This window comes from Macaca mulatta, chromosome X (genome assembly GCF_049350105.2).
Source record: "Macaca mulatta isolate MMU2019108-1 chromosome X, T2T-MMU8v2.0, whole genome shotgun sequence".
NCBI classification, from domain to species: Eukaryota; Metazoa; Chordata; class Mammalia; order Primates; family Cercopithecidae; genus Macaca; species Macaca mulatta.
Window position 1 is genome coordinate 124,156,431 of NC_133426.1, and position 12,363 is coordinate 124,168,793.

The following is a 12,363-nucleotide window of genomic DNA, read 5'->3' on the forward strand; positions in this document are numbered from 1 at the left end:
AGGTGCTTAGTCAAAGAAATTTCCAAACTTTAGGACTGATCTTCCGTTTGCTTCTGATAAAGCAAAACCACAGCCCTAGAAATGCAAGTAAAAATATTACCCACTGAAAGAAATTCCAATCACAAAATTGCCCCTGAAGTATATGTATCTGTGCTTAAAGAATGTACATGAACACCTCCTAGCAAAGTGATGACTTTTCATTTTTAAGTGCTAGCCTCAAAAATGATTACTTATTCAACCAAAGGGATAGGGGAACAAATAATGAACAATTGAGAATCTTTTTTGGGCCTGATTAATGCTGAAAAGAAATCAAAAGTACATGCACGTTTCTATCACATATGCAAAGTTTAGAGTTCCTCCCCCACTCATGCATCCCTTATTTCACTTAGCTTCCTTTCAGGCATAGCACAAAGAAAACTATAGCCAAATATATACTCTTTTAATTCCAGCATCAATCACTCATCTTGGTTATCCATGTAGTTGCATAAGTCTAAAACTAAAGTCATCCTTGACACACTTCCATCTCCTTCATTCCCAATATTTAATCAGTTTCTAAGATGTATTGATTGCATCTTCTAAATATTTTGAATGCATATCCACTTTTCTCCAGTTCCACTAGCAATGTTCTAGCCAAAGCTATTAACATTTTTTATTCAAATTTGTAAAATAAACTGCCTATATGATATCTCTTAGATCTTTCAAATTTGACACCTCTAAAACTGAATTGATGATAACAGTCCCCAAACCCACTCCTACCTGGTCTACTTTCAGTGCTTTCTCTCTTAATGAATGGAAGCACTAATCATCCAGTTATGCAAGATAGAAATCTAGGTGTCATCCATGGATCTCTCCTCTTCTCCCATATACAACTGAAATCATATATACCTTCTAAATGCATTCAAATCTTGCTACATCTTTTTTATTCCTACCAGGATCACCATTATACTCCTCAAATACTAATGCCCAACACACTCTAGAGGGCTCTAATTTGTGTATCATCATCCAATTCCCAATTCTAAATTATTTGTATATGCAGCAGAAAAATGTTTTAAATCATGCCCTCCTGGCCCTCTGGCTTAAGTCTTCACTGGCTTCCCATGACTCTTAGAATAAAAACTAAATTCCCCAATAAAATCTCTGAGATCATGAGTGTTCTGGCTCCTCTTGCCTGTTTCTCCAGTTATCTTGCACATTCTTGCTCTCACTCTCTTTCTACTCAGTTCTCACTAGCCTTTTTAGAAACCAACTTGCCATGCTTTCTTTCTTCTGCAACGATAACTTGTACATGTTTTTCTTAGAAGGAAAACCCCACGATATTAACTTAAGTCACTCCTACTCATCTTTCTGATCTACCTCAATCAACAATTCCTCCAGTTCCACCACATTGTACAACTCTTAGGGATGTTCTTGATGGTGTAGTCCATAAGAATGGAACCTCTTGCAGTCGTAAAATGTACACCCTGAGAAAAGTCCCAATTTCTTCTCTTTCTCTCTTTCTCAGGGAAACCTTTTTTGACCTTTGTAACAAGGTTATAGGACAATGTAGCTTTCATACTTTACACTCACAACAGTTATATTTTTGACATTTGTGTGATTACTCAATTAGGTTTTCTCTTCCCCACAAGACTCATAAGGGTGAGGGCCTTGTCGGTTTTGTTCATTGCTCTATACCCAGTGGAGGTACTCTAGATACCTATAGCACAGTACTTGTTGTATAGAAAGGCACTCAAAATATTTGTGTTGATCAAAGATAAAAATGGAGATGTAAGAGAAGCTATGAAAAGTTGCTCTTCCTCTGTATTTTAGAGTGGAAAGTGCTTTTACCTACCCCAGTCCCTAGATCATAGGAGGTTCACTTTCCATGGAAGCAGAAATGAGTCAGGTAGGATAAGTAATTAACATTTCCTCACTATAGAGTATTTAACATATGGTAATGAAACAATAAATAATTATCATTATCATTCATTCTTATATTCTTATTATGCTAATCCAATGAATTTAAAAATCAAAGTAATTAACCATACCAACAGATATAAGAAATGTTGTCAAAATTAAAAATCATTTATGATAAAAATTCTCAGCAATCTAGAAATAAATTGGAATTTTGTAGCTAAATGGTGTCTATAAAAAAAAAACTCTTACAGATAGCATTATCCATAATAGTGAAAGGTTGAATGTTTTCCTAATAAGTAATAAGGTAAGGATGTCCACTGTTTCCAATCACATTTAACATCATGCTAGAGGCTCTGATCAGTGTAATAAGGCAATAAAAAGAAACAAAATACATACAAACTGGAAAGAAACTTATAAAACTGTTCCTACTCACTGATGTCATGACTGTCTATTTAGAAAATCTGAAATAATCCACAAAAATAGGTCTTAGAATTAATGAATAAAGTTTAGCAAGTACACAAGATACAAGGTCAACATATGAAAATCAACAAAAGCAAAAACTGACAAATTAGGTCTAATTAAACTTAAGAGTTTCTGCACAGAAAAAAAAAAGCTGTACAGCAACAGAGTAAACAGACAATCTACAAAGTAATATTTTTATTTTTGAATATCCAGTTATAGGGTTTTTGTACACTGTTGGTGGGAAAGTAAATTAGTACAACCATTATGAAGAACAGTCTGGAGGTTCCTCAAGAAACTAAAAATTGAGCTACCATATGATTCAGCCATCCCACTGCTAAGTATACGTCCAAAAGAAAGTTAATCAGTATATCCAAGATATTAATATATCTGCACTCCTATGTTTTTTGCAGCACTGGTTCCAATAGCTAAGATTTGGAAGCAACCTAAGCGTCCATAAACATGTAAACGGATAAAGAAAATCCAGTACTTATACACAATGGAGGACTATTCATCCATAAAAAATAATGAGATTCAGTCAATTGCAACAACATGAATGGAACTGGAGGTCATTATGTTAAGTGAAATAAGTCGGGCACAAAAAGACAAATATCGCATGTTCTCACTTATTTGTAGGAGTTAAAAATTAAAACAATCAAACTAATGGAGATGGAAAGTAGAAGGATGGTTACCAGGGCTGGGAAGGGTAGTGAGGAGTGGGCAGGGGTGAAGTGGGGATGCTTAATCGGTACTAAAAATAGAAAGAATGAATAAGATGTAGTATTTGATAGCCCAACAGGGTGACTAGAGTCAATAATAATTTAATTGTACATTTAAAAATAACTAAAAGAGTATAATTGGAATATTTTTAACACAAAGGATCAATTCCTAAGGTAACAGATACATTATTTACTCTGATGTGATTATTACACACTGTATGCCTGTATCAAAGTATCTCATGTACCCCATAAATATATACCACTACTATGTACCCACAAAATTAAAAATTGTTTAAATGCCAGCAAACTTTTTAAAAATAGAGATAAACAAGTTAATTCTAAACTTAACATGAAAAGCAAAGGACCTAGAATAGCCAAAACAATTTTGAAAAAGAACAAAGTTGGAGGCCTCATACCACCTGATCTGATGACTTGCTATAAAACCATAGTAATTACTACACTTTGATATATTGTTGAAAGAAGACAATAGACCAATGGAACATACTTGAGTCCAGAAATAGGCCGATACATATATGATCAGTTGATTTTCCACAAAGATGTCAAAGTAATTCAATGGATAAAGAAAAGCCTCTTCAATGAATACTGTTGAGACAATTGAACATGCATATGCAAAAAGAAAAAAGAACTTTGATCAGTGCCTTCAACCATCATACCATATAAAAATTTACTTAAAATGAATCATAGACCTATATGTTACCCAGTGGAAGTGGCAACACTCACCATCTCCCCTAGTGACGCACTAGCAAAATTTTTGCTTCCTGTTCCCATGACATTATGTTCTGCTGGCCTAGCGGTCTTAGTTCCAGAGGGAGGAAAGCTGCCACCAGGAGACACAACAACAATTCCATTAAACTGGAAGTTAAGATTGCCACCTGTACACTTTGGGCTCCTTCTATCTTTAAGTCAACAGGCTAAGAAGGGAGTTACAGTGTTGGCTGGGGTGATTGGCCCAGACTATCAAGATGAAATCAGTCTACAACTCCACAATGCAGGCAAGGAAGAATATGCATGGAATACAAGAGATCCATTAGGGCGTTTCTTAGTATTACCATGCCCTGTGAATAAGATCAATGGGAAACTACAATAGCCCAATACAGGCAGGACTACAAATGGCCCATACCCTTAAGGAATGAAGGTTTGGGTCACTCCACCAGGAAAAACACCATGACCTGCTGAGGTGCTTGCTGAAGGCAAAGAGAATATACAATGGGTAATAGAAGAAGTAGTCATAAATACTCCCTACGACCACTTGACCAGCTGCAGAAATGAGGACTAATTGTCATGAGTATTTCCTCCCCTTTTGTTAAAAACATGTTTGTGAATGTATACATCTGTAGTAAAATAAAATCTTCATTTTATTTACTTTCTCCTTTATCATGTGACATAAGATTTATTGACTTCACATCAGCACTTAAGTATTGTTAACTTTATGTAATAGTACTTGGGTTGGGAATTGGTGTGTTTTCGGTTGTACAAAGGATAGTTGTATTATGTTAGACATAATTATGACCTTATTATTGTCTTTGTTTAAATATTATGTATATGTGTATGGGTTCAAGTTGACAAGGGGTGGACTTGTGATGGTTAATACTGAGTGTCAATTTGATTGGATTGAAGGATACAAAGTATTGTTCCTGGGTGTGTCTGAGAGAGTGTTGCCAAAGGAGATTAACATTTGAGTCAGTGGACTGGGAAAGGCAGACCGCCCCCTTAATCTGGGTGGGCAAAATCTAATCAGCTGCCAGGTCAGCCAGAATAAAAAGCAGGCAGAACGTGAAAAGGCTTGACTGGCTTAGCCTCTTAGCCTACATCTTTTTCCAATGCTGGATGCTTCCTGCTCTAGAACATCGGACTCCAAGTTCTTCAGCTATGAGACTCGGACTGGCATCCTTGCACTTCAGCTTGCAAATGGCCTATTGTGTGACCTTGTGATCATATAAGTTAATACTCCTTAATAAACTCATATATATATATATATATATATATATATATATATATATATATCCTATTAGTTCTGTCCATCTAGAGAACCCAGACTACTACATACACCTAAAATTATAAAACATTTATTAGAAAACATAGGAGAAAATTCTGTAACTTTGTGTTAGACGAGGATTTTTTAATAGGACCCAAAAAGCATAAACCATAAAATAAAAAAATAATAAATTGGACTTTATCAAAATTGAAATGTTTTCCTCCAAAGACATTGTTAAGAAAATAAAAAGGCAAGCTACAGTCTGAGAGAAAATATTTACAAACCATGTATCTGATAAAGTACTTGCATGGAGAACATATGAAGAACCCTAACAACTCTATAAAAAGAAAGCCATCAACCCATTTTTTTAAATGAGATAAAGATTTGAGCAAAATTTCATATTTTGCAAAAGATGCCAAATAAGCACATGAAAAGAAGCTTAACTTAATTAAACATTAAGGAAATGCAAATTAAAATCACAATGACATACTACTGTACAACGTTAGAATCACTAAAGTTTCAAACACTAATAATATCAAGAGCTGATAAAGATGTAGAGCAACCTCATACATTCTTGTTGGAAATAAGAAATGGTATAGCCACTTTGAGAAACAAGTTAGCAGTTTCTTATACAATTGTACATACACTTACCATATAACTCAGTGATTCCATTCTTAAGTATTTAACTTAGAGAAATGAAAACCTATATCCACATAAAAGTTTATGCATGAATGTTCATATCAACTTTATTCATAATCACTCAGAACTGGAAACCACCCAAATATCTATCACCTGCTGTACAGATCAGCAATCTGTGTTAACATCCATACAGGGAAAACGTACTCAGCAACAAAAGTGGACAAACTACTAATAGATGCAGAAACATAGATAGATGTCAAATGCATTACGGTGAATGAAAGATACCAGACTCAAAAAGGTACATACTGTATGATTATACTTACATTTCACTGTGGAAAAGGTACAACAAACAGGTCCAGAAAACAGATCGATACTTGCTAGATGCAGGAGTTAGGGGGGGGATTTATTATGAAAAAACATGAGAAATATATATCTTGATTATGGTGGTTACCTGAATCTATGTTTATCAAAACTCATAAAACTGTATGTTAAAAGGTGTATTAGTCTGTTCTCTTGCTGCTATAAAGAACTGCCTGAGACTGGGTAATTTATAAAGGAAAGAGGTTTAATTGACTCTCAGTTCTGCATGACTGAGTAGACCTCAAGAAATTTGTAATCATGGCAGAAGGAACCTCTTCACAGGGCAGTAGGAGACAGAATGAGTGCTGAGCCAAAAGGGAAGCCCCTTATAAAATCATCAGATCTTGTGAGAACTGACCCATCATGAGAACAGCATGGAGAATCCCCCTATGATCTACTTACCTCCCATGAGGTCCCTCCCCCAGCACATGGGGATTAAAAATCAGATTATAATTCAAGATGAAATTTGGGTAGGAACACAGAGCCAGTCCATATCTTTCTACTTCTGACCCCTCTCCAATTGCATCTGTCTCACATTTCAAAATACAATTATGCTGTCCCAACAATTTTCCAAACTCTTAACTCATTTCAGCATTAACCCAAAAGTCCAAGTCCAAAGTCTCATCTGAAACAAGGTAAGTCCCTTCAACCTAGGAGCCTGTAAAATCAAAAGCAAGTTAGTTACCTCCAAGATACAATGTGGTAAAAGCATTGGGTAAATGCTCCTGTTCCAAAAAGGAAAAATTGGCAAAAACAAAGGGGCTACAGACCCTATGCAAGTCTGAAATCCAGCAGGACAGTCAAATCTTAAAGCTCCAACATGATCTCCTTTTACTCCATGTCTCACATCCAGGTCACACTGATGTAAGAGGTGCACTCCTACAACCTTGGGCACCTTTGCTCCTGTGGCTTTGCGGGGTACAGCTCCTCTCCTGGCTGCTTTCCAAGCTGCCATTGAGTGTCTGTGACTTTTCCAGTTGGCACAGTGCAAACTGTCAGTGGATCTGCCATTCTGGAGTCTGGAGGATAATAGCTCCATTAGGCAGTGCCCCAGTGGGGACTCTGTGTAGGGACTCTGACCCCACATTTCCCTTCTTCACTGCCCTAGCATAGGTTCTCCATGAGGGCTCTATCCCTGTAGCCTACACATCCAGGCATTTACATACATCTGTGAAACCTAGGTGGAGGCTCCCAAATCTCAGTTCTTGACTTCTGTGCATCTGCAGGCCCAACACCATGTGGAAATTGCTAAGGCTTGGGATTTGTATCCTCTGAAACAGCTTGAGCTGTACGTTGGCCCCTTTTAGCCATGGCTGGGACAGGGCACCAAGTCCTGAGACTGCATAAAGCAGCAAGGCCCTGGGCCTGGCCCACAAAACCACTCTTTCCTCCTAGGCCTCCAGGGCTGTGATGGGAGGGGCTTCTGTGGAGACATCTGACATGCCCTGGAGACATTTTTCCCATTGTCTTGGCAATTAACATTTGGCTCCTCATTACTTTCTACTAAATTTCTGCAGCCGGCTTGAACGGCTTGAATTTCTCCTCAGAAAATGGATTTTTATTTTCTATCGCATCATCAGGCTGCAAATTTTTTTAAAATAAAAGCTCTGCTTCCCTTTTAAACATAAGTTCCAATTCCAAACCATAACTTTGTGAATACATAAAACTGAATGCTTTTAACAACACCCAAGTCAACTCTTGAATGCTTTGCTCCTTAGAAATTTCTTCTGCCAGATACCCTAACTCATCTCTCTCAAGTTCAAAGTTTCACAGAGCTCTAGGGCAGGGGCAAAATGCCACCAGTGTCTTTGCATAGCAAGAGTGACCTGTGCTACAGTTCCCAACAAGTTTATCATTTCCATCTGAGACTACCTCAGCCTGGACTTTTTTGTCCATATCACTGTCAGCATTTTGTTCAAAGCCATTCAATAAGTCTCTAGGAAGTTCCAAACTTTGCCACATCTTCCTGTCTTCTGAGCCCTCCAAGTCTCTAGGAAGTTCCAAATTTTCTCACATTTTCCTGTCTTCTTCTGAGCTCTCCAAACTGTTCCAACCTCTGCTTATTATCCAGTTCCAAAGTTGCTTCCACATTTTTGGGTATCCTTATAGCAGCACCCTACTCTCTGTGGTACCAATTTACTGTATTAGTCCATTCTCATGCTGCTATAAAGAATTGCCCAAGATTGGATAATTTATAAAGGAAAGAGGATTAATTGACTCACAGTTCTTCATGGCTGGAGAATCCTCAGGAAACTTACAATGATGGTGAAAGGCACCTCTTCACAGGGTAGCAGGAGAGAGAATGAGTGCTGAGCCAAGGGGAAAGCCCCTTATAAAATCATTAGATCTTGTGATTCACTCACTCACTATTACAGGAACAGCATGGGTGCACCACCCCCACGATCTATATTTCCCATGAGGTCCCTCCCCCAACACATGGGGATTACAATTCAGATTACAATTCAAGATGAGATCTGGGTGGGAATACAAAGCCAGACCATATCAAAAGGGTTAATTTTTTCTCTATATAAATTATACTTTTTCAAATTTTTAATTTCAATTTTAATTTTTTTCAGATGGACTCGCTCTGTCACCCAGGCTGGGGTGCAGTGGTGCGATCTCAGCTCACTGCAAACTCCACCCCCTGGGTTCAAATGATTTTCCTGCAGCTTCCCAAATAGCTGGCATTACAGGTGCATGCCACCACTCCCCGCCAATTTTTGTATTTTTAGTAGAGACAGGGTTTCGTTATGTTGGTCAGGCTGGTCTCAAACTCCAATAATCCTGACTTTTAACAAAAAACAAGTCCTGAGGTTATCCAGTTTATGTGGTCCTATTACTCTTAAATCAGTGATGTTTAAGAAAGGGCTATACCCTATTCTTCATGAAATAAATGTTTGAATATTTTCCTCAGGGGCCTATTTGAATTAAGTGATTTGTTGAGACCCTCTGATTATCTCTTTACTGTCACTTCAAGGAAAAGCTAGAATGATTCAGGGAATCACTTCAACTAGTGTAGTACTGAGGTTAGTGCTATTCAGTGGTTTCAATTCATTTACAATACAGCAAAATCTTTTCTTTCTCAAAAGAAATCTTTCATAAAACATCACTGTATGAAATGGGTAAATCATACTCCATTCTATGTCATAGGGTGATTATGACTCAGAGAAAGCGGAGCATAGCTTTTAAGCGCACAGACCATGGAGTCTTACAGACCAAAGTTTGAACCCAGGTTTTCCTTCTTACTCAGCTATATGGCTTTGAGTGAATCATTTAATATTTTGAAGCCCCAGGTTCCACTCCTATAAACTGATGATAACCCCTGTCTCAAAGCAAGGTTATTGTGAGATTAGAAATGACATATGGAAGGTGCCCAGAAAAATATTAATTACATAGAGTCTATTGTTACTATCCCTGCCTTCCACATCCTGCACCACTACTTTCTTCTTGTGTCCATCTGTCTCAGCGAGAGCCTAGGTTTCTTCACTAATTTCAATCCAAACAATCTGCCATTGGAACTAGTGGAGTGCTCTCTTCAAGACAGCCTGTGTTCCCTGACTGGTCTATCATCTTCAGAGTTAGGCTACTTCAATACTCAATTCCAACCTGGAGAAGAATTGCCAATCTCCATATGATCCATACTTCTAAGTCATGATTAGGGCATCTAGTGATATCATAGCACCAACCTCCAATCAGTAAAATGAGCATACATTCATACACACACACATACACACAAAAATATACATACCCACAAAAATCCTGTAACTGAATATTAAAAATAAAACTATTACTCTCATTTTAGTAATAAAAACCCATTACTGCCAAGGAAGAATTCCAGCCTCATATAGGATGGCAAGGAATACCAAGACTGCAAGGAGATGACAAAGAAAGCAGCTTTCCACCATTCCACAGAATAGCCCAAACTACACAGTGAGACTCAGATCAGAGTAAGGTAGTTTTACTCACAGCACATTAAACAGCAGGAGCATCAGCCTTGTATTGCTGCTTCCCTTGCCTCCAAGTCCCACAGGGTGATGGGATCAGCCAGATGAAATCTATACATGCAGAAGTACTGGAACTAAAGGACTCAGTGCCAAGGGTTTAGCACCTTTTAGAACAAGCAGTAAAAAGTCTGGTCCCCCATCACTTCCCCTCAGAGGGCAAACAGTTGTCACATGCTGTGCTGGTCTTCATCTATTGAATTGCTCAACTACAGAAACACAATCAGCAATTACATTCAGGAATGCTTGAAACACATGACAAACTGCCTCTCTGAACAATTACAATAGCTTAAAATGTAGATATCAGTCCCTTTGATTCCATATATTTTCATAAAGAAAATTAGTTTATCTAGGAAATGGTACATATTTCTACCCTGAGGTTAAAACATTGACTATGCCATCGTCAGCCATAGACAAAATTTCCCCCAACTAGTCATAGTTTGGGCTTTGGGTGGATATTTATCGTCAATAAAATCCAAATAGTCATTCCTTAGTAGTCTTATCTTTAGGTCAAACCTGAAGCTAGGAGTGTGACATCAGCAAAATGGTAGACTAGGAAGCTTCAGGCCCTCATTCCCCCACAGAAACATTAAGTAAACAGCAAGAGACTGACTGAAATTACTATACAGAAGTTCTGAAAAATCAGTCAAAGTCCTACAGCAACCAAGCAAACAATCAGGAAAAAGCCACATTCAACATGGTAGGAAATTCTACGGTCTTTTTATTGATGCTTGCTCCACACCTTCCATGGCCTGGAGAGGCATGATTTGCAGAGAAGTGGTAGCCTGGTCTCCAGTTCCCTTCCTTGAACCAGAGAGAGCAAAGTGTACATAATTTACAATGTTTTAAGCTGTCTAAGAAATTCGTCTGTATGTCCCCTAACTCTGAGGTACCTAGAAAAGTCAAATTCATAGAGACAAAAAGTAGAATGGTGGTATCCAAGGGCCGGAGGGACAGGGAATGGGTAGTTATGTTTAATGCATATGAAGTTTCAATTTGGGAAGACTTTTTAAAGTTCTAGAGATGGATAGTGATGATGGCTGAACAAGAAGGTGAATGTATTTAATGCTACTTAACAGTACATTTTTTTAAATGACCAAATGGCAAATTTTATGTTGTTTATATTTTACCACAATTAAAAAAAAAATTGAAGCTGAAGAAATATATGTGCAAAAGCCAACTTGCCAAAAATTTTCTAAGAAACAAACAGGTGAATAAAAAAATAAATTTTATAGGCTGGGCACAGTGGCTCACGCCTGTAATCCCAGCACTTTGGGAGGCCAAGGCGGGCAGATCACGAGGTCAGGAGATCGAGACCATCCTGGCCAACATGGTAAAACCCTGTCTCTACTAAAAACACAAAAATTAGCTGGGCATGGTGGTGCGTGCCTGTAATCCCAGCTACTCAGGAGGCTGAAGCAAGAGAATCACTTGAACCAGAAAGTAGGAGGTTGACGTGATCCAAGATCGTGCCACTGCGCTCCAGCCTGGCATCAGAGCAAGACTCTGTCTCAAATAAATAAATAAATGAATAAATACATAAATAAATACATTTTATAAAAGGCCTCCAAGTTTTCTGTTTATCCAGGGCTTTATTCAATCCATGAGTCTACTATCTATGATCTTCAAAATTAACTAGGGAAAATTATTTTATCCATAAATGTATTTTCGCTTTTAGATTCCCATTCCAAAATTATCTAATATATTCTTGGATTACTTCTTTTTCTGGAGGACAGCAATTGAAAACAGTAAAGTTTGCAAGCATGACACCTACATTTCTCTACATCCTTGTCAAAATTCTCCTGTTCATTTTAAGTCACTTCAAGCAAAATTTCTTAACTGCCTGCTGTGTGCTGGGCACTGAGGTAATTTACACGGTACTAAAAGCAATGAAAAACGTAAACTGTAGTCATGCACCACATAACAATGTTTTGGTCAATAATAGACTGCCTAGATCACTGTGGTCCCAAATATTATGATAAAACTGAAAAATTCCTATTGCTTAGTGACATCATAGCCATCATAATAGCATATCACATGACTCACGTGTTTGTGATGAGCTGGTGTAAACAAAACTCTTGCATTGCAAGATGTATAAAAGTATAGCACACACAATTATGTATAGTATATAATACCTGCTAATAATAAATAACCATGTTTCTGGTTTGTGTAATTATTATACTATACTTTTTACTCATTATTTTAGAGTGTGCTCCTTCTAATTATAAAAAGTTAATGGTAATGACCTCGGGCATGTCCTTCAGAAGGTATTCCAGAAGAAGGCATTGTTATCCGA